This window comes from Schistocerca gregaria, chromosome 10, assembly GCF_023897955.1.
Source record: "Schistocerca gregaria isolate iqSchGreg1 chromosome 10, iqSchGreg1.2, whole genome shotgun sequence".
In the NCBI taxonomy this organism is placed as follows: domain Eukaryota; kingdom Metazoa; phylum Arthropoda; class Insecta; order Orthoptera; family Acrididae; genus Schistocerca; species Schistocerca gregaria.
In genome coordinates, this window is record NC_064929.1 from 167,673,115 (window position 1) to 167,695,384 (window position 22,270).

Below are 22,270 nucleotides of genomic sequence, written 5' to 3' on the forward strand. Positions count from 1 at the left end.
CATTGCAGAGCAATCATACTCCCTTTTGAGAACCGTATCCCACCTCTTGTACTGTTCAGGAGCCTCCTTAAACAATACGACCCTACAATGCCTCTCTTATTTCGAATTACGGTACTAAGATGCTTCGGACATGCATGCATGTCCGAAGGAAATTTTCATCATAATTCGGAACAGCACAGACATTGCAATATCGTATACGTCTGCCGACACCGGGCGAGCGATTAAGAAGTAAATGTCTCCCCTGTATAGGAATATACATAATGGATATAGGATAACAGGCTGTAGCCACGGAAGTATGGAAGTTTATGGGTCTGGCCAAATAGTACGGCGACCACTCACTGTAAGCGGCAAATCCGGGTTCGATCCCCGGTCCAGCACAGATTTTCATTGTCGTTATTCCATTATATAGCCATGGTTATGCATACTTGTAACTGCGAATACATTTAATGTGTTTATTAAACAGCGGTGACTTCAGTGTAATTATTGCCTTACAACGAAGGTGTCATTTCTGTTCCTCTCATCGTGCATTGCTTTCAGTTACTCTCTGTACTATCCGGCACTTATGGCCGAGCGGTTCTAGGCGCTTGAGTCTGGAACCGCGCGACCACTGCAGTCGCAGGTTCGAATCCTGCCTCGGGCATGGATGTGTGTGATGTCATTAGGTTAGTTAGCTTTAAGTAGTTCTAAGTTCTAGGGGACTGATGACCTCCGATGTTACGTCCCATAGGGCTTAGAGCCATTTGAACCAATACTGCAATATCACAGGTTAATGTAAAACCGAGGAAAGACGCTAATGTGAAATGGTGGTACATTAAATACCGGTCGAGCGCAAGCATAGAAAAGTGCATCCATTGATTTGTACAGATGCCAGGTGTCAGTTGGTGTGATGGAGTTCCACACCTGTTGCAGTTGGTCGGTCAATACAGGGACGGTTAACGCTGGTTGTGGTCGATGTTGGCGTTGTCGTCCGATGATTTGTCAGACGTGATCGATTGAAGACGGGGTTGGTGATCGAGCAGGCCAAGGGAACATGTCGACACTCTGTAGAGCATGATGGATAACAACAGTGCTGTAGTGCCAACGTTGTCCTACTGGAAAATACCCCCTGGAATGTTTTTCATGAACGGTAGCGCAACAGGTCGAATCACACAACAGACCTCCACCGTGTCCTTCACTAAGCTTTAGCTTGACGCCACTGAAAACTCAAAGGGCGGCGGTTTGGGGTCAGTGGAATGAATGATACATAGCGACTGGCTCTTCCCTGAAGTAATGCATTTGTGACAGTTCGTTGTGACATTGTGATGCCATCTGCAACTCATATTGCTGCCGTAGATGCAGTACGATGCACCGGTCATACGCCGAGCATGATGGTCTGCCTCCCGGTAGTGCCAAGGGGTCGTCCAGGTCCCCGTCTAGTTGAGACATTTTCGTGACGACTGCTGCCAGCAGTCACGTACGGTAGCTATATTCCTGCCAAGGATTCCTGCAACAAAACGGAAGGAAAATATAGCCTCTCGTAGCCCTATTACACGACCTTGTTCGAAGGCAGTAATGACGTCTTTGTCGCCTTAAAGGCATTCTTGACTTATATCAACTTAAAGACATCTCCCGCTCACGACCGTTACAGGGTGTATTTAACGCAAACTTCATTTGCATCCTCACAGTAGCACTACTACCGTTTTTATGCGAAATGTGCTGAAACTGAATAGACATCAACTTTCACTTGTAGAATCACGTCTACCACCTTCCAAGGTATCACACAACTCCTTCCCACTGTCATGTTTTTTTGTCCCTCAGTGTAGCATAAGAAGTATAAAATTCTCCTCCTAACATTGCTAAATTTCCTGGCGTAATTTTATTTGTTTACATTTTGTATTTACTACTTACAACTGCTATCCAAAGATGTATGAACCTTATTCACTGTAAGTAACTCTTCTGGAGACATTCGTTTAGTACGCCACATGAATTGACATCCTATGATGTCCATCTCTGGCTTCTATCACATTAGTAAATTCAACAGTGTGGTTTGAAATAAAGGTACTAGCACATGTAACGATTGTTTTTGGTGACCATTTGAATGACACAGTTCAAATGGTTCAAATGGCTATGGGACTTACCATCTGAGGTCATCAGTCCCCTAGGACTCAGAACTATTTAAATCTGAGGACATCACACACATCCATGCCCGAAGTAGGATTCGAACCTGCGACCGTAGTGGTCGCGCGATTCCAGACTCAAGTTAAATGGCACAGTTATTCAATTTATGTCACACATCTTTGTTTTATTTCTACCAGGGACTTTGTGACTACGTTCGTTTTAATGCAGAAACACCTCACTGCACAACCAAGTTTAATATGTTTCGAAAAAAAATGGTTTCGTTTGCAGAAGTCTGATGATGTACAACACGTAAATATATGAAGGGTTTATTTTAATATTGGTACAAGTCTATTTTTGTTCATATTGAGATACAGAGTCCTAAAGTTAAATCGCAGTTGAAAAAATGTTCAAATTTGTGTGAAATCTTATGTGACTTAACTGCTAAGCTCATCAGTCCGTAAGCTTACACACTACTTAACCTAAAGTATCCTAAGGACAACACACACACTCATGCCCGAGGGAGGACTCGAACCTCCGCCGGGACCAGCCGCAGAGTCCATGAATGCAGCGCCTTAGAGCGCTTGGATAATCCCGCGCGGCGATCTGCAGTTGAGATACCAGAAATATTCAAGCATATGGCTTCTTGCTTGAGATGAATCTTTCTTTAAGTTTGTTTGGCTCGTTAATTTCAGAAACGTTATATACAGAAAATTGGAGGTAATGGACTTGTACCACTACTGAAATGAGCCCTTCACATATACTGCTTACCATCCGAAATGCAGCGCCAAGAACAACCAGAGATATTACAGCCAAAATGATGGGGAGACCACACGTTGTGCAAAGATCACATGATTGAAAATACAGCCCCATGTGACGTGAGAAAGATGATGAAACCAGTATTGGATGTTGCCGCCATTGCTAGCTATTACAGCTGCTACGCCCCAAGAGGCTCTGGATGTCTTGTTAGGGTATAGCACTCCATACTGCTTCCACATACTGTCAAAGTAGTGTTATCTCGGGCCAGTCGTTCCGCAATCATCGATCAGATGTTTCCGATAGGTAAGAGATCGGGATAACAGGGAGGCCAAGGCATCCGTTGGGCGACGAACAAGTCTTGAACATTGCGTGCCATGTGTGGTCGCGTATTATCCTGTTGCAATGTGCAAGTCGGCAAGCTCCGGTGTTGGAGCATAACAGCATAAAACACTGCATAGATGTAGCGCTGGCTGGTTACTGTATCGGCAGCGCGCACTATGGGGCTGCCGGAGGGATCCAATACCACCCCGAACCACCATAAAACCGGGAGCAGGACCAGTCTGGCGATGTATAAGGCAGCTGTTCAACAGCCTCCCACCACGGTGCGTCCAGGCCCTAACCCGACCACCGTGGTGGTGCGGGCACAATCGGAATTTGTTGCTAAAAACAACGGCGCTCCATTCGGCCATTCATGTCCGTCGTTAGTCACCCCACTGGCGGCGCATTCGCCTGTGGCGTTGAGACACTGGTTACCGGAGCAATGGACGCCTTGCGGACAATCCAGTCTGCTGGTAGCGACGTCGAATGGTACGCGCGATCACCGCTTGTTGTGCAGTTGTTGTTATACGGTTGGTTATGTGACAGAGCGATCCATCGCTGCCATGCGCACAGTACACCTGTCGTCACGTGATTTGGCGAAATGACCTGGGTGCAATCAGTCTCTTCGGTCCTTCGTCCCCCCCTTCCCCCCTTCATCCAGCGATTACAGATCCGCTCCACGGTTCTTCGGTTCCGTCCAACACGATAACCCCTTTCTCTGAAGTATGATTCGTAATCCCTACAGGCAACTAATCTTCCTCCACTGAACTCCGAAAATTTCTCGAAAGACGCTCCCTGTCTGCGTACTGAAGCTGCTTACGTGCAACAGCCGCACGGAAGATAAATTCCAGTACGTCCACACGGCCCTCTGTTCCCCCTTTACATAGCGCTTGCAGGAGGCACTAATGTCACCCGTGATGTGCACCTGCGCTGAAATTCTTATCAGGTGCATCTCTCGTCGCCCCCAAACGCAAGCTGCAAATTTCACCTCGACTGGATGCTTCCTTCAGGGAGTCACATTTCGTGTGACCAGCAGTATACCTATGAGACAAAACATTATGATCACCTGCTTAATAAGTTGTTTGCCCGCCATTGGAACGAAATACGTCACTGATTCTGCGTATCAGGCATCCGACAGTTTGTTGGTACGTTTATGGAGATATGTGGCATTTAATGTCTACGCACAGGTCATCTAATTCGCGTGAAAAACCGGCCGCTGGTTTACTTACACGGTGATGGCGCCCGATAGCGACCCTCATGGGTTCCACAGGATTTACATCATGCGAATTTGGTCGCCGAGACATCAACTTGAGCTCATTATAATGCTTCACTGTATCACGGTTCTGCCTCCGAGAGACGGACAATAATGCTACCGAAAGATGACATCGCCGTCGTTGAAGACATCCAGCATGAAGGGATGCAGATGGTTCCCAGCTGTCAGCAAGTCTTTCATTACTGTCACGAGTCTCAAGCAAGCGAAGCAGAATATCTCGCACAGCATACTACTGCTACTATCAGCCAGTGTCCGTGGCACGCTGCCTGTTTCGAGCCGCCGTTCACCTCAGTGACGTCGTTTGTGGAGACGACCATCGACCTAGTGTAGCAAAAAATGTGATTCACTCGAATCGTATGTCGAATCCCGGTGCTCCGCTGTCCAGTAATTTACTATGTCGCTGGTTCAACATGTGACCACGTAGAGGTGGTCTGCTGCGGATCTACATGTTAGACAATGTACGCTGAACGAAGTCCTCAGAAACACTTGTGCGTATACCAGCATTTTGCTCTTTCGGCAGAGATGCCACATATCACCTTCTGTCCTGCTCTCTAGAGCAGACAGGCTTCCGAACCCAGTTTCTGTGAAGAGCCTTCGATGATCAATGAATTATCGCCTAGTGGTAGTTTTACCTCATTCCCAAGACGCTCACGACAGTAGCAAGTGAACATTTGATCAGCTTCGGCGTTTTCGAGGCACTAGGTCGCAGTCTCTGCGCTTTGTCAAAGTCAACATCTCAATGGATTTCCCCATTTGCAGCATTATCCTCTCTCCGTATCTGCTCCGCCGCTCGGGTTAGCCGATCGGTCTGGGCGCCTTATCACAGTTCGCGCGGCACCCCCCGTCGGAGGTTCGAGTCCTCCCTCGGTCACAGGTGTGTGTGTGTGAGTGTGTGTGTGTGTGTATGTGTGTGTGTGTGTGTGTGTTTTGTCCTTAGCGAAAGTTAGTTTGATTAAGCAGTGTATAAGCTTCGTGACCGATGACGTCAGCAGTTTGGTCCCATAAGACCTTAGCACAAAGTTCCTTTCGGTGTCTGCTCCGCATACATTCCTTTGTCACCGTGTGACTTTCCCGCAACGTCACCAGGTAGTGTTCAACGTTGCGGTGGGCAATCGTCATAATGTCTGGCTTATCAGCGTGAGTGAATATACCACCTTAGTACTTTAAAATGGCGTAACTTTCTTCGAGAAAATATTATACTACTGTGGTCCCAAACCATCAAAAAATTGCCACTGCGTTCGTGATTCTGAGATGGTTGTATATAGTGAAACTAATTAATGTGCAGCCATTACTATTTGCATGTTCCTTCCCCGTGATGACCTGCTCACTGTTCAACTTTGATGTCGCCTACACGAGCGTTTATATGCCCCATGGCTATGATCATGTCGAACTTCGTGTTTTTGCTAATGGTCTTCTGTAACTCGAGCTACAACTTCTCACTTTCTTCGGTCGCCCCTGCATGAAACCTAATAGCAAACGTGAGAGGGCGTGATTTATTGACCTGATATTTTAGATAGGCATAACACGGAATGTGGTGGCCACAGCAACGATCGCCTCACATCACGCCCCGGGTATAACACATACAGCCCATTTCGTCCAGACAGCAAAAAAGTCACATGTTGCAATGGTTGAGATAAGGCCCGCTCTCAAACATTGTGGCGTCGTCCACGAGGATGCAGAACGGGGGACTGAGAAATGGGGAAGGGAGGAAACGTTCTTGTTTGTACGAGACAGGCACCAGTCGTGAGTAAGCGCATATTTATCGGACACCGGATTATTTATGGAAATTGGAATACCGTATATGGCGGACATATACACCGTTTTACTCGCCGCCTGTTATCCACTTTGACTCGGAAATACACGCTTGTTATTCTCGTGAATATTGATAGGTTTCCTTCCTAGGCCGTAATACAGAGAAGACAAACGGTTCACTCGAGTGTTTGATCAACGATATCATTTTCGGAATACGGAGAAAAAGTCTATACTGCTCGGACAGAAGTAGAAGTCTGTAGCAGTAGATGCGCAACGCCAGGCTGTTGTGTATCCTTGATTTGGAGCCTGGAATTCGTAACGGTACTGGGCTTATAGGTTTAGGCACCTCGTGTTAGTTCGCGGTAGGCCGCTCCTAGTTCATATCCAGGCTGCAGAGTATTGGAGTGAGGCACAAATAAAAGCTGCGAATAGAGGACAACGAAATAAGAGAACTAAGGTCCGGCAACAAATAGTTTCCCATTACGAAGTGTCACCACTGAGTACCTGAATAGCCGGCCGGTGTGGCCGAGCGGTTCTCGGCGCTTCTGTCTGGAACCGCGTCACCGCTACGGTCGCAGATCCGAATCCTGCCTCGGGCGTGGATGTGTGTGATGTCCTTAGATTTAAGTAGTTCTAAGTTCTAGGGGACTGATGAGCATAGGTGTTAAGTCCCATAGTGCTCACAGCCATTTGAACCATTTTTTGAGTCCTCGGGGATACCAAGTCCAGAGACGCACTTGAGGGCAAATGCGACACAACAAGTGGTCCGCATGGCCGCAATACAAGTGAAGGCAAGCTTCACCACGTCTTGTCAACGGTACCAGTGCCCGTTCAAAAATGCCAGGTGAGGTGTCTACTGAATGCATTGACAACCATCCAAAATGCGTTCTAGGTGTTCATCGATACTATCAACGGGGCGACAATACACAAACACTTTTAAATGTCTCCTCATAAAAGAATCAAACGGATTCAAGTCAGTGGAACTGGGAGCCAAAAGTTTCGGCAAGACACGACGCATATATTTTTATCTGCCATTATCATTTTTTTGGTAGCATGTTTTTAATCTTTATTCGACCTTAACAAAAGTAAAATTTCAGTCACATACTTACCCTCCGTGTCAAAGATACCAACTGCATAGAACGCTATTTTCACAAAATGAAAACAAGGACAATGGTTTGTAAATGTACAATACTTTTTATCGAAGCTTCATGCTCAGAATTTGCGGACAGCCATATGAAAGTCTGCCAGTGCACCGCCATGGATGTATTACAAACGGAACATTTTACGACAAGGAACAGTAATCAAAAGGTAGCCTTCCTTACAGACATGGAAAGTGTTGTAAGAATGGTATGACTGCACTTGTAGCCAAGTGTTACTGGGAGCAGTCAGTGGTTTCCGGACCTGTGTTTATTAGGATTATTTCCTTGTTTCATTGCCCTCTCGAAACACACTACATACAACGCAAGCCATCTCATGCTGTTTCCTGGACGATACATTTTCTAGTAGTGTAAGTTCCTCTTTCTCTGTCTAGTTACGAATGGTGCGTGGGAAGAAAGATTGTTCGTAAACCTCCTTGTAAGGTCAATTTTGTTTTCAAATTTTACCTCAATGGACGTTCTCCACATGTAAGCAGGAGTCAGTGTGTGGGTTTATTTTTCTAAGGACATACACCTTCGGAATTTTAACAGTAAACCAAACCGCCTCTCTCATAACGTCTGTCATTTGAGTTGGATGTCCTCTTCAGTGACGCATGCTAAATGAAGTTGTGAGGAAAAACTCTACTTTTCTTCGGATTTTCTCTACAGCTTCTTTATTTCTTTCCTGTTTCAGTCCTGCTTGGTACGTGTTCCACACTGATGACCAATGCTGAAGAACTGATCGAACGAGTGTTTTGTAAGCTGCCTCCTTTGTGGGTGGACCACACTTAGTGAGGATTCTTCCAATGATTCTTAGTTACTAGTGGCGCCTGCCTTTCCTGCAAGTGGGTTTATTGGGTCGCTCCGGTTCACATCGTATCTGTACTCGCAGGTATGTAATGGATGTGACTCTTTACACACAAATTTCTATATATGTTCACTATATGATCAAAAGTATTCGGACACCCCCAAAACGTACCTTCTTATTATTAGGTGTCTTGTGCTGCCATCTACTGCCAGGTACTCCATGTCAGCGACCTCAGTACTCATTAGACACCGAGAGAGAGAACAGAATGGGACGCTCCGTGGCACTCAAGGACTTCGAACGTGCTCAGGTGATTGGGTGTCATTTGTATCATACATCTGTACGCGAGATTTCCGCACTCATAAACATCCCTAGGTCCGTTGTTTCCGATGTGATAGCGAAACGGAAACTTGAAGGGACACATACACCAGAAAAGGATACAGGCCGACTTTGTCTGTTGACTGACAGAGACCGTCGACAGTTGCAGAGGAAGGTAATGTGTAATAGCCAGACGTCTATCGAGACCATCACACAGGAATTCAAGACTTCGCCAGGATCTACTGCAAGTACTATGACAGATAGGCGGGGGGGGGGGGGGGAAGGGGGGGGGGAGAAAATTCGCCAAACGACGCCTCCCTTGGTGCAAGGAGCGTAAATACTGAACGACTTAACAGTGGAAAAACGTTTTGTGGATTGGTGATCCGATTGCAAGGTGTGGGTGTGGTGAATGCGCGGTGAACGTCATCTGCCACTGTGTGGAGTGCCAACAGTAAAATTAGGAGGCGGTAGTGTTATGGTGTGGTTGTGTTTTTCGTGGAGGGGGTCTTGTACCCCTCGTAGTTTTGCGTGGCACTGTCACATCACAGGACTACATTGATGTTTTAAGCACCTTCTTGCATCCCACTGTTGAAGAGCAATTCGGGGATGGTGATTGCATCTTTCAACAAAATTGAGCTCCTGTTCATAATGCACGATCTGTGTCGGAATGGTTACACGATATTAACATCCCTGTAATGGGCTGAACAGAATCCTCACCTGAATCCTATAGAACACCTTGGGGATGTTTTGGAACGCCAGCTTCGTGCTGGGCCTAAGCGACTGACAGCGATACATCTCCTCAGCGCAGCACTCCTTGAAGAATGGGCTGCCACTCCCAAAGAATCCTTCGAGCAGCCAATTGAACGTATACCTGCGAGAATGGAAGCTGTCATCAAGGTTAAGGGAGTGCAAACTCTATACTGAATTCCAGCATTACCGATGGAGGGCGCCACATCTCTAGTGGCTCAAATAGTTTCCTCGTCGTCTCGATCACGTCGAGCTCTGGCTCATAAGTACTCCTACGAGTTAAAGATTCAAGTCAGGGGACAGAGCAGGACAGGAGGAGTAATAGCCTCAGAAGCTGCGACATTGTCGCGAATAAAACAGTGACTCATATATACAATAAGTTTCCTTTAATTTAGGTCTACGGTCACAAGCGGTTTGTTAACAGATTACCGGTTTCAGCCTATAATGACCATCATCAGAACTGTTTTATAAAAACAAAGTCCTAATGTACTGCAGCCAGAGTGGCATCCTCAAATGTGAAGTGCAAAATCAGCACCAGCATCGTCAAATGCAGGACTGAAGCGCCTAGAACCGCTCGGCCACAGCGTCCGGCTCGAGAGGTCAGTTCGTGCACAAAATGTAGCACCGCCAATTATGGATGGCCTTAGAGGCAGCATGGTTCGCTATTTCTACAAGTGACTTCCAACGGCTTTTTGAGTCCGTGCTACGTCCAGGTGCTCCACTACGAGGGGCAAAGGAGGTTCGATACGATGTTAGGAGTTATGCCATAACTTTTGTCACCTCAGCCACCGGAAGTTTCAGGAAACTAAAATGAATTAGGGATGAAATATAAGCGTAGCCCTCCAACTTTTGGGGTGAGATGAAAAAGAAAAGGATATTTGGCATCGAACTTTATCGAAAGCGCCTCCAGTACACGAGTAAACATCAGGAATAAATGTGTTACCCTGTTGTAATTCGGACGGTAAGTACATGCGCTGACGGTGGAATTCTCGAGCAGTCCATTTCACCATCCTCTCAGCTTATTTCACTTAATATTCTCCCGTAAATTTTTCCACTTCATCGCAAAGAGTGTCTAATGCTCCTGAATGTGTCAAAGTATTTTTCTGCCCGCCAGTTGCGCGAACGCCGAGGTCCATCGCGTTCTCGGCGCACGGCCCGAGCAAAATTAACTGTTGCCGTTGCTGCAGTGTGATGACGACCTGCCTAGAGCGCCGGCACTGCGGAAGTTTTTTCATTTGCCAACTAGCGTGGTGGCGGCGGTAAGGCCGCACGCGTTTCATTGCAGTCTGGCCGGCGCTACAAAATGAAACACAGACGTGCGAGAGCGCGCACACACAGTGTCGGGAGGAAGAAATTTGCAAGCAGCTCGTGCGGAATTCTGCAGCGGTCTGTGCCGGGCAGAAAAGCGAAGATGTGGCGAATCCGGCCCGCAGCTGCGACGCCAGAGGCGGCGGCGGCGGAACAAATATAAATTCATATGAGAGGCGTGACGCGCATAGGGACGGCCAGCCCGGCGGTGTATCCGTCAACCCAGGGCGGCGTATTGCCGCGGCTGGCTTTCGATCGCGCGTGACGTGGGAATTAAATCCTGGCGCGGTAAAAGGCGCCGAACGCGGGGGACAGAAATGAAACTGTGGCGACGGCTGCAGAGTGAGGACGACGTCCTCGGAAATATTGTGGCGGAGGAGAAAAAGAAATCCTCTAAGCCGGTAGTCGTCCTCAGTTTCTTGCGTCGCTGCTATTCGTATTTGTAGCTAGTCTTCTCTGTATACGAAGTGCAATATCCTGACTGCCTGACTGACTGATCAGCGCCCACCCCAAACCGCTAAGGATAGTAACTTGAAATTTATAGAAGGTGTGGGTATTACATCGTAGGCGTCGTTTACGACGGGATGCTTCGAAGTTCTAAACCTAAGGGTGTGAAATAGGGGATGAAATGTTTTCTTGAAAAATATCGCTTGATAGGGAGATTACCGAACAACCCGAACCGCAGGTTGCTCAAACCCGCCCCTACTCCACAAGGGAAAAACGGACCACCCAATTCATAAATAACAATCTTCCCGCGGGTGGGCAAACGGAGACGAATGGTGGCATGACCCGAAAACAAAGCGGCTACTGACCCCACCAAGAAAACAATTAGAATTTGACAAGTAAATGGAACAACATATCACCAATCACTTAACTTCTAAAAAAATGCGATTTCTGGAGAAGACCTGGCGCAGCACCCCCAAATCGCTCTCCCGAACCGTCCACTGCCAGCCGTTCCGGCGGATGCAGGAAGGCGCGCCGATCTCCCGCCTCACGGCGTGGCAGCTCGCACCGGCCAGACCGATGTCGTGGGTTGACTCCTGCTGCTCTCGTGTCCGCCTCGAAGTCACTACCCCTTGCTATACGGCGCGGCCCACTGGACTCACGTGGCGACCTCACACGCGCCGACGCTCAAGGCGGACAAGTCATGTTGTGTCTCAGTGCGTGACCGACCAACCGATCGATCCAGCCTACAATGACAATGGCCTGAGAAACTCGAGCAGACAGACACTAAATGCCCCACAAATTCGGACGAGAGACAGACTAGCAAGCTGGGGACGAGAGACTGACCCCAAACTGACTCCAGACTCACCCAGACTGACCAACTGGAGAGCTCATAGCGCCCCTTAAATGCACGTGAACAGGCAACCTTTCCCCTTTCCTACTAAAGGGAGGCACCAAAGCTGCGATTACAACAGTGGCGCCACCGCCAGAAACGGAGGCGACTTCTTGACACAACGTGCTGCGGCACGCTCTTCAAAACAGCAATTTTTACCACGGCTCAACGCTATTGAGGTTATTTGGAAGCTGGACCTACGAAAATTGGTATTTGTTTTCCCAATCAGAAATAAAGAAATACACGTTTCAGCATTTTTGGAAATTTAACTGTATGGCGGTGAAATAGTGGCTGACAACTTTTTTTGAAAATGTATGATTATTAAAGAACTACTAAACACCCGCCAGGTTAGTCGAGAGCGCTAATTCCCAGCTTCCTGGACTTGAGTAGGCCCGCCGGCCCAGGATCGAATCCGCCCGGCGGATTACCGACGTCGGTCGGTGTGCCGGCCAGCCTGTATGTGATTTTTAGGCAGTTTTCCACATCCTGCTAGGCGAATAACGGATTAGTCCCCACGTTCCGCCTCAATTACACGACTCGCAGAGATCTGAACACGTTCGCACTATTCCATGGATTAGACTAGACGCAGACAGCTGGGGAACAGTAATTCCATCCCAGGGGGTGGTGATAGGAAGGGCATCCGGTCACCCCTTAAAAGATAAACCATGCCAAATCAGATTCTAACCATGCTGACCCTGCTTAACCATGGGACAAAGGCATCGGCAAACTAAAAAGAAGAATTAAAGAACTATTAAAGTATTAAGCTATATCAATGAACACTAATATTTGACTTTTCAGTTACAAATAAAAAATACCTGTTTCAGTGTTTTTTGAAATTGAACCTCTAAGGGGATGATACGAGAGATGAAAGTTTGTATGGAAATATCTCATTGTTCAAGCATTTCTGAAGCTACATCTATGCAAGTTGAAATTTGGCTCCTCCGTTAAAAACAAAATAATGCGTGTTTCACTCTTTGTGGAAATTCAACCCCTATGGGGGTGAAATAGGGTCAGATTGATTCGCTGGATCATCATGGTCTAGCTTAAACCGCTAAAGACAAAAGCTTGAAGTTTAGAGAAGGTGTGGATCTAATACTGTAGGCATCGTTTAAGACGGAACTTTCTGAAATTCCTCTACTACGGTGGTGAGTTAGGGGATGAAAGGTTTTTCAAAATATAGCGCTATTAATGTAATTTTGAAGTTAGAATTAGAAAAATTATTATTTCGTTCATGAATCAGAAAATAAAAATACGAGTTTCAGTTTTTTTTTTTTTTTTTTTTTTTGAAAATTCAATCACTACATCTACATGACTACTCTGCAATTCACATTTAAGTGCTTGGCAGAGGGTTCATCGAACCACAATCATACTATCTCTCTACTATTCCACTCCCGAACAGCGAGCGGGAAAAACGAACACCTAAACCTTTCTGTTCGAGCTCTGATTTCTCTTATTTTATTTTGATGATCATTCCTACCTATGTAGGTTGGGCTCAACAAAATATTTTCGCATTCGGAAGAGAAAGTTTGGTGACTGAAATTTCGTAAAAAGGTCTCGCCGCGACGAAAAACGTCTATGCTGTAATGACTTCCATCCCAACTCGTGTATCATATCTGCCACACTCTCTCCCCTATAACGCGATAATACAAAACGAGCTGCCCTTTTTTGCACCCTTTCGATGTCCTCCGTCAATCCCACCTGGTAAGGATCCCACACCGCGCAGCAATATTCTAACAGAGGACGAACGAGTGTAGTGTAAGCTGTCTCTTTAGTGGACTTGTTGCATCTTCTAAGTGTCCTGCCAATGAAACGCAACCTTTGGCTCGCCTTCCCGACAATATTATCTATGTGGTCCTTCCAACTGAAGTTGTTCGTAATTTTAACACCCAGGTACTTAGTTGAATTGACAGCCTTGAGAATTGTACTATTTATCGAGTAATCGAATTCCAACGGATTTCGTTTGGAACTCATGTGGATCATCTCACACTTTTCGTTATTTAGCGTCAACTGCCACCTGACACACCATACAGAAATCTTTTCTAAATCGCTTTGCAGCTGATACTGGTCTTCGGATGACCTTACTAGACGGTAAATTACAGCATCATCTGCGAACAACCTAAGAGAACTGCTCAGATTGTCACCCAGGTCATTTATATAGATCAGGAACAGTAGAAGTCCCAGGACGCTTCCCTTGGGAACACCTGATATCACTTCAGTTTTACTCGATGATTTGCCGTCTATTACTACGAACTGCGACCTTCCTGACAGGAAATCACGAATCCAGTCGCACAACTGAGACGATACCCCATAGCTCCGCAGCTTGATTAGAAGTCGCTTGTGAGGAACGGTGTCAAACGCTTTCCGGAAATCTAGAAATACGGAATCAACTTGAGATCCCCTGTCGATAGCGGCCATTACTTCGTGCGAATAAAGAGCTAGCTGCGTTGCACAAAAGCGATGTTTTCTGAAGCCATGCTGATTACGTGTCAATAGATCGTTCCCTTCGAGGTGATTCATAATGTTTGAATACAGTATATGCTCCAAAACCCTACTGCAAACCGACGTCAATGATATAGGTCTGTAGTTAAATGGATTACTCCTACTACCCTTCTTGAACACTGGTGCGACCTGCGCAATTTTCCAATCTGTAGGTACAGATCTATCGGTGAGCGAGCGGTTGTATATGAGTGCTAAGTAGGGAGCTATAGTATCAGCGTAATCTGAAAGGAACCTAATCGGTATACAATCTGGACCTGAAGACTTGCCCGTATCAAGCGATTTGAGTTGCTTCGCAACCCCTAAGGTATCTACTTCTAAGAAACTCATGCTAGCAGATGTTCGTGTTTCAAATTCTGGAATATTCCATTCGTCTTCCCTGTTGAAGGAATTTCGGAAAACTGCGCTCAATAACTCCGCTTTAGCGGCACAGTCGTCAATAACAATACCATCGGCACTGCGCAGCGAAGGTATTGACAGCGTCTCGCCGCTTGTGTACTTCACATACGACCAGAATTTCTTCGGATTTTCTACCAAATTTCGAGACAATGTTTCGTTTTGGAACCTATTAAAGGCATCTCGCATCGAAGTACGTGCCAAATTTCGCGCGTCTGTAAATTTTAGCCCATCTTCGGGATTTCGCATTCTTCTGAACTTCGCATGCATTTTCCGTTGCCTCTGCAACAGCGTAAGGACCTTTTTTATGTACCACGGGGGATCCGTTCCATCTCTTACCAATTTATGAGGTATGAATATCTCAATTGCTGTTGCCACTATATCTTTGAATTTGAGCCACATCTCGTCTACATTCGCATAGTCAGTTCGGAAATAATGGAAATTGTCTTTTAGGAAGGCTTCTAGTGGCACTTTATCCGCTTTTTTAAATAAAATTATTTTGCGTTTGTTTCTGATGGATTTGGAAGAAATGGTATTGAGCCTAGCTACAATGACCTTGTGGTCACTAATCTCTGTATCAGTCATGATGCTCTCTATCAGCTCTGGATTGTAAAGTAGTGGATGAAAGTTTTTTTTAAAGAAAAAGCAATTACTAAATAACTGCTGAAGAATTTTTAGGGATGCATCTATGACAATTTGTATTTGACTTCGTGGGTAGTAATTAAAAAAAATTACTTGTTTCAGTGTTTTTGTAAAATTCAACCGCCTAAAGGAGTGCAACAGAGTGTGAAAATATTAAGAAAATATATCGTTTCATTAAAAAAATTTTAAAGCTAAGAAGTAGTATTAAATTTCTCGGTCAGATGAAAAGAAATACTCGTTAGGGGGTGTAAGTTGCCATGAAAAAAACTCCAAAAGAAAAAGAAAAAAAACACGCAAATGGTATGATTAACAAAAACTCTGTACTCCTACGAGAATCACTTTTTGGTCAGAAATACATTCGGAGAAGACCACGAATCAGTAGAATAAAAAAAAAAACTGGACCATGATAATCCAGTGAATCAATCTGACCCTGTTTCACCCCCATAGGGGTTGAATTTCCACAAAGAGTGAAACACGCGAGCGTAACAGCGGACGCTAAGGTTGTCTTGAATATACGCAGTGCAATGCGTGTGAGTAGATCAACATAAACTGAAAACTAAACTTCTGAATTCCTAACATCTTTTCATAAGCCTTCTCGATAGTATGAGAAGACCACCACGGCTTCCTTTCCTGTGCCAACTTCTTCACCTCACGTGCTCGAACGAACATATCTGATTTTTAATTTTGGATACAGAACCATTACGTAACTCTCAGTGTGCTGATGAGTGTAGTTTTTCTGGGAAACTCTGCCTGGTGCTCCAGATGTCACTCTAGACGCCAACGTAGAGGCCGAACACAAAGCATATCTTATGTATAAATGCAACTGAGGGCTTCTGGCAAAATCAGTGATTTCAAAACGCACAGTGAAGAAGAGCAAGTTCATCATTTGTCATAATCCAACATTTTACGAAGACGTTCAATAAGAAATGCAAAAAGTTTTTTTCTGAAGGCACGTTGGTCATATTCAGGATTCCAATAGACATTATTATGTCCCACTCTTTTGGCTAGAAAACCCTCTTTTTTAACGGAATCCCCATTCAATTCGACGGTTTACGCCACTTTCTCGGACGATGTGTGGCAGCACTCCATGGACTGCCGTTTTGTTTCCGATTCGGAGTGATGAAGCGATGTTTCGTCGTATTTGACAGTGTTCTACAGAAAGTTGTCAGGATCAGCCCCCTAACGAACAAGGAACTCGGCACAAATGATTCGTTTCTATTTTCGTTGTTCCTTTAGGCGGCAAGAAACGCAGCGCGGACGCTACTTTGACTGCCTCAACTGGTGGACGAGTGTACCAGCACTACCAACAGATAGGTCCTGTAGGGCAGCGAGGTGTTTATTGTGATTCACCGAGCACCTCTAATGAGAGTGTCCGCACGTCCCAACATTACAAGAGTCACAGCTGTGTACGGTCCGCCGGTAAGCGTGAGATAGGACAGGTTCACGCGACCTTGTTGCGATGATCGCAGACGCCTCGCCCAACGACTTACCGTGTTTTCTTTATTGGCATATCTGGGTAGACAGTCTGCAAGCGCCTTTATGTATCTGCATTTTCCGCAAAAAGAGACTGAATGACAGTTTTCTGCTTAGCATTCACCTCCGTTACAGACACCATTTCGAAGGCTACTTGTCGCGTTGCTTCCTATCAGGACATCATTAAACGGCTGAAGAAGGAAAATTCCAGGATCTCCCACAACAAATTCATCGTATTGTCAACCGACATTCGCCGAGTAAAACAAAAAAGTTTTGCATTACTTACTGTACGCCCCTCGTTTATGATGGTGACAGACTATTCTGATGTGTAGCCCGAGACCTAGGTGAGGTTGGACGGTAATAGCTATGTTGCGAAGTGGCAAAGTCAACGAACGTGAAATCATAAAGATACCTATAGCTCCGCTTAATTCATACGTTAGGCATAGTGGTTTTTGGTAGGTCTATGTCCACCATTTTCACGACTTATTGGGTGAACTAAAGTGGTGGTATCGAAAGCTTAATCTAAACCGGAATTGTTTTTCAGCGGCATTCGATTGTTTTTCCCTCTAGTATCGGTCATCAAGTGAAAGTCACGCCCAGTTTTTACCAAATTTCCAAACATATCTTAAGTTTATAACCCCTCTCTGTCCCCAGGCCTCTCAATTCAAAACTACTCTGAGGTGAGAAACGACAAAGGATACCTCCTAATTTCGGGTTGGACCTGGTGTAGTGCGTGACCTCGATGAGGCATGAACTCAACGAGTCGTTGAAAGTTCCCTGCAGAAATATTGAACCGTACTCCCTCCATAGCCATCCATAGTTTCTAAAGCGTTGCCGGTGCAAAATTTTGTGCATGAACTGAGCTCACGATAGCATCCGATAAACATTCGATGGCACCCATGTCAGGCTACACGGATGGTCGAATCATTCGTTCTAATTATCGAGTACGTTTTTGAAAGAAGGCAGCGGCCTTGCCGCAGTGGATACACCGGTTCCCATCAGATCACCGAAGTTAAGCGCTAGCGGGAGTGGCCGGCACTTGGATGGGTGACCATCCTAGCCGCCATGATCTGTTGCCAGTTTTCGGGGTGCACTCAGCCTTGTGATGCAAATTGAGGAGCTACTCGACCGAATAGTAGCGGCTCCGGTCAAAGAAAACCATCGTAACGACCGGGAGAGTGGTGTTCTGACCACACGCCCCTACTATCTGCACGGCGGTCGGATGGCCCCGATGGGCCACCTGTGGCCTGAAGACAGAGTCCTTTTTTTTAAAGTAACCGCACCAACTGTGGCCCGGTGAAGTAGCACATTGTCATCCACAAAAAATCCATCTTGTTTGGAGTCAAGACTTCCATGAATGACTGACTACAAATGGTCTCCTAGTAGGCAGACATAGCCATTTCCAGTCAATGAGCAGAGGACCCTGTCCATTCAGTATAAATACAGCACACACTACTATCGAGCCACCGCCACCTCACACAGTGTCTTTCTTGTTGACAACTTGGATCCATGGGTTCGTTGGGTCTGCGCCATGCTCGAACACTACCATCAGCCCTTACCAACTGAAATCGTGACACATCTGACCAGGCCACGGTTTTCCAGTCGTCTAAGGTCCAAACTATGTGGCCTCGAGCCGAGGATACTGCAGACGATGTCGTGGCGTTGACAAAGGCACTCGAGTCGGTCGTCTGCTACCATAGCCCATTAACGCCTAAGTTCGCCGCACTTTTCCTAACGGCTACGTTCGTCGCAAATCCCATGTTGATTTCTGCTGTTACTTCACGCTTTATTGCTGCCCTCGGTCCTTAAGCGAAGTTCGCTTTCAGTGGTCAGAAGTAAGACCTGAAATTTCGTATTCTCGGTACACGCTTGACTCTGTGGATCTCGGAATACTGAATTCCCTAACGGTTTCCGAAATGGGATCTCCCATGTGTCTGGCTGCAACTACCACCCCGTGTTCAAAATCAGTTAATTCGCTTTGTGTGCCCATAATCACGTCGGAAAACTTTTCGCATGAAACAGCCAACGTGAATACAAATGATAGCTCCGCCAATGCACCGCCCTTGTACACCTTGTGTACATGATGCCGCCGCCATCTCTATATGTGCATATCACTATCCCATGACTTCTGTCATCTCACTGTACTTGATTTCGCTAACATGTTCATTCCCGCCCGCTGGCGTTATAACAATATAGCACCCTTCCCCGTTACATGGGACGCACACCGTAGGAAGGACAATAGGGGTGGTTTTTTGTTTCTGTTTTTTGTTTTTGTGGTAGGTGCAGAACCACCGAATACAGACCACCACCAAGTTTCATACAGGTGAATGTCAGCTTTTGGCGGCGGTAGATGCAGGTTACCTTTCCCATGTCAGAACCGACATCGCATCCAATTTCAAAGCTCTCCCTTAGACTTTAGCTCTAACGAGAGGCATTTTCTGGCGAAGAAAAGTTTAATCTTGGAGAATGGAGAAGCGCCTTGCGCCATGCCAGAGCTGGAGCAGATCATGAATTATGCAAAAAGGAAACGTCCGGAGCAGAAACGGATGGCTAGTTCCCCCCCTGTGATACCGTTACTAGGTAGGCAGATGCCATGATCGCGCGCTCGGTGTAAAGCTGAATAGCCGCGCGGCTTAAGTGCAATCAGCGATCGAGATCGCAAAGTGCCCGCGGCGTGCTCCGTTAATATGGGGGCGTGGTTAGAGCATTCTCCCCCCCCCCCTCTCACTCTCTCTGTCCAATGACGCGGTGTAATTGCACAGTGTGAACAGCTGCTCCCAACACTCTCCTGATATTCGTATTTAGTTTCACGAGAGTCTTTATTATGGACGAGGCGATGTGCGATCGATGCAGCTGATATCAACAGTGGCAGTTGGATCATATTAGGAACTATCCCATGATCCGCTGCTTCGCTAGCAGACTGTATGGGTTTTTTCCGAATGTACTTCCTTATCAAGAAGGGACTGTGGTAGCTAGAGCCGAATGACTTTATTAATCCTGCCTTCTGAGTTCGTGTGGTAATATTTTCTGTGAAACTTTCAGCCTTTAACACACATTTCTTCAGAAGTCAAGTACCAGTTTTCATAGACTTTGCGTTAAAAAAGTTTTAATATAATAATTTTCAAAAACATGAAGTTTTTTATTTCCCACCGAGATGTCAGTTACCAGTTTTTGCAGCATTTTATTTTCCAATAAACTATCACCCACAATTCTACACACTTAGTGGCTGAATTTCCAAAAATTGCGAAACACGAACTTATTTTATTTTTGACCAGGGAATCAAATGCCAATTTTCGTAGTTGTAGCTTCGAACTTACCTTAACAGCGATATATTTTCTAAAATTTTTCATCCCTTATCTCACCTCCTTAGGGGTGACATTTCGAAAAAAAACCTTTCATAAACAATGGCTACACTACGAAATCAACAACCGCTTCAACTTTATAGTTTCTGTCCTTATCGGTTTGGATTGGGCTATGCTAGGTCAGTCAGTCACACAACACCCTTTAGGACTGCGCGTAAGCATTACGTCTGTTCCATAGATACGGATAACGTAGCTTTGAGAGCTTTCAGTTACTCATCAAATACGCACCTTGTTACGATTACGGGTTTCGGCATTAGCCATTTCGGTACAGAATCTATCGCGTCACAAGAGTTGACTACGCAACACGTACATCACACAATACGCGGTGATTCTTATAAACTACACTATTGGCCGTTAAAATAGCGACACCACGAAGATGACGTGCTACAGACGCGAAATTTAACCGACAGGAAGAAGATGCTGTGATACGCAAATGATTAGCTTCTCAGAGCTTTCACACAACGTTGCCGACACCTATAACGTGCCGACATGAGGAAAGTTTCCAACGGATTTCTCATACACAGACAGCAGTTGACCGGCGTTGCCTGGTGGAATGTTGTTGTAATGCCTCGTGTATGGAGGAAAAATGCGTAACATCACGTTTCCGACTTTGATAAAAGTCGGATTGTAGCCTATCGGGATTGCGGTTTATCGTATCGCGACATTTCTGCTCGCTTAGTCGAGATCCAATGACTGTTGGCAGAATGTGGAATCGGTGGGTTCAGGAGGGTAATACGGAACGCCGTTGTGGATCCCAACGGCCTCGTAGCACCAGCAGTCGAGATGACAGGCATCTCATCCGCATGGCTGTAACGGATCGTGCAGCCACGTCTCGATCCCTGATGCAACAGATGGGGACGTTTGCAAGACAACAAACATCTGCACGAACAGTTCGACGACGTTTGCAGCAGCATGGATTATTAGCTCGGAGACCGTGGCTGCGGTTACCCTTGAGGCTGCATCACAGACAGGAGCGCTCGCGATGGTGTACTCAACGACGAACCTGGGTGCACGAATTACAAAACGTCATTTTTTCCGATGAATCCAGGTTCTGTTTACAGCATCATAATGGTCGCATCCGTGTTTGGCAACATCGCGGTGAACACACATTGGAAGCGTTATTCGTCATCGCCATACTAGCTTATCACCCGGCGTGATGGTATGGGGTTCCCTTGCTTACACGTCTTGGTCACCTTTTCTTCGGATTGACGGCACTTTGAACAGTGGACGTTACATTTCAGATGTGTTACGACCCGTGGCCCTACCCTTCATTCGATCCCTGCGAAACCCTACATTTCAGCAGGATAATGCACGACCGCATGTTGCAGGTCCTGTACGGGCCTTTCTGTATACAGAAAATGTTTTACTGCTGCCCTGGGCAGCACATTCTCCAGATCTCTCACGAATTTAAAACGTCTGGTCAATGGTGGCCGAGCAACTGGCTCGTCACAATACGCCAGTCACTACTCTTGATGAACTGTGGCATCGTGTTGAAGCTGCATGGGCAGCTGTACCTGTACACGCCATCAAAGCTCTGTTTGACTCAACGCCTAGGCGTATCAAGGCCGTTATTACGGCCAGAGGTGGTTGTTCTGGGTACTGATTTCTCAGGTTCTATGAACCCAAGATGTGTGAAAACCTAATCACATGTCAGTTCTAGTATAATATATTTGTCCAATAAACACCCGTTTATCATCTGCATTTCTTCTTGGTGTAGCAATTTTAATGGTCAGTAGTGTAGAAACTTCCTAAGCAACGTAGATGGCGCTGATACAAGTAATTTAATACGGAAGACATGGGGTCGCAAGTGTCGGGAGATACCCTCGACGTGGGTAACAAATGTTGAATGTGTGACGTCGCCAAATGACGGACCTCGCCGCACGTAAGCGGTGGAGCCTATCGGTCTGTTGCACCTTGACATGCCATGCCATCCCAACCCAAGTCCAGTACTCATAGCGGTGTGCCTCCAGTCCCACACGCGTGGCTTTCAGCACATGGAGCTTAGGGTTCAAGTCTTGCATCTGGCAAGCAGTATTTCTTTACATTGCGTTAGAC

General features: G+C 46.2%; 1 protein-coding gene and 1 long non-coding RNA gene across 3 annotated transcripts in view; one reads left to right on the top strand and one right to left on the bottom strand.

Annotated features, from left to right (window-relative positions):
• LOC126293363 (uncharacterized) overlaps positions 1-22,270 on the bottom strand; it is a 1,719,051-nt gene that overhangs the window by 832,676 nt on the left and 864,105 nt on the right. The gene's annotated exons all lie outside the window — the stretch shown is intronic.
• Positions 1-22,270, top strand: part of LOC126293359 (uncharacterized) — a 299,009-nt gene that overhangs the window by 147,271 nt on the left and 129,468 nt on the right. The window contains exon 3 of one of the 2 annotated variants that reach the window (XR_007552274.1): positions 8,027-8,224. The exons of the other annotated variant lie outside the window; for it this stretch is intronic. The gene's annotated coding sequence lies outside the window, so the exon portion shown is untranslated. The remainder of the gene's footprint in view (positions 1-8,026; positions 8,225-22,270) is intronic. 2 annotated transcript variants of the gene reach the window in all.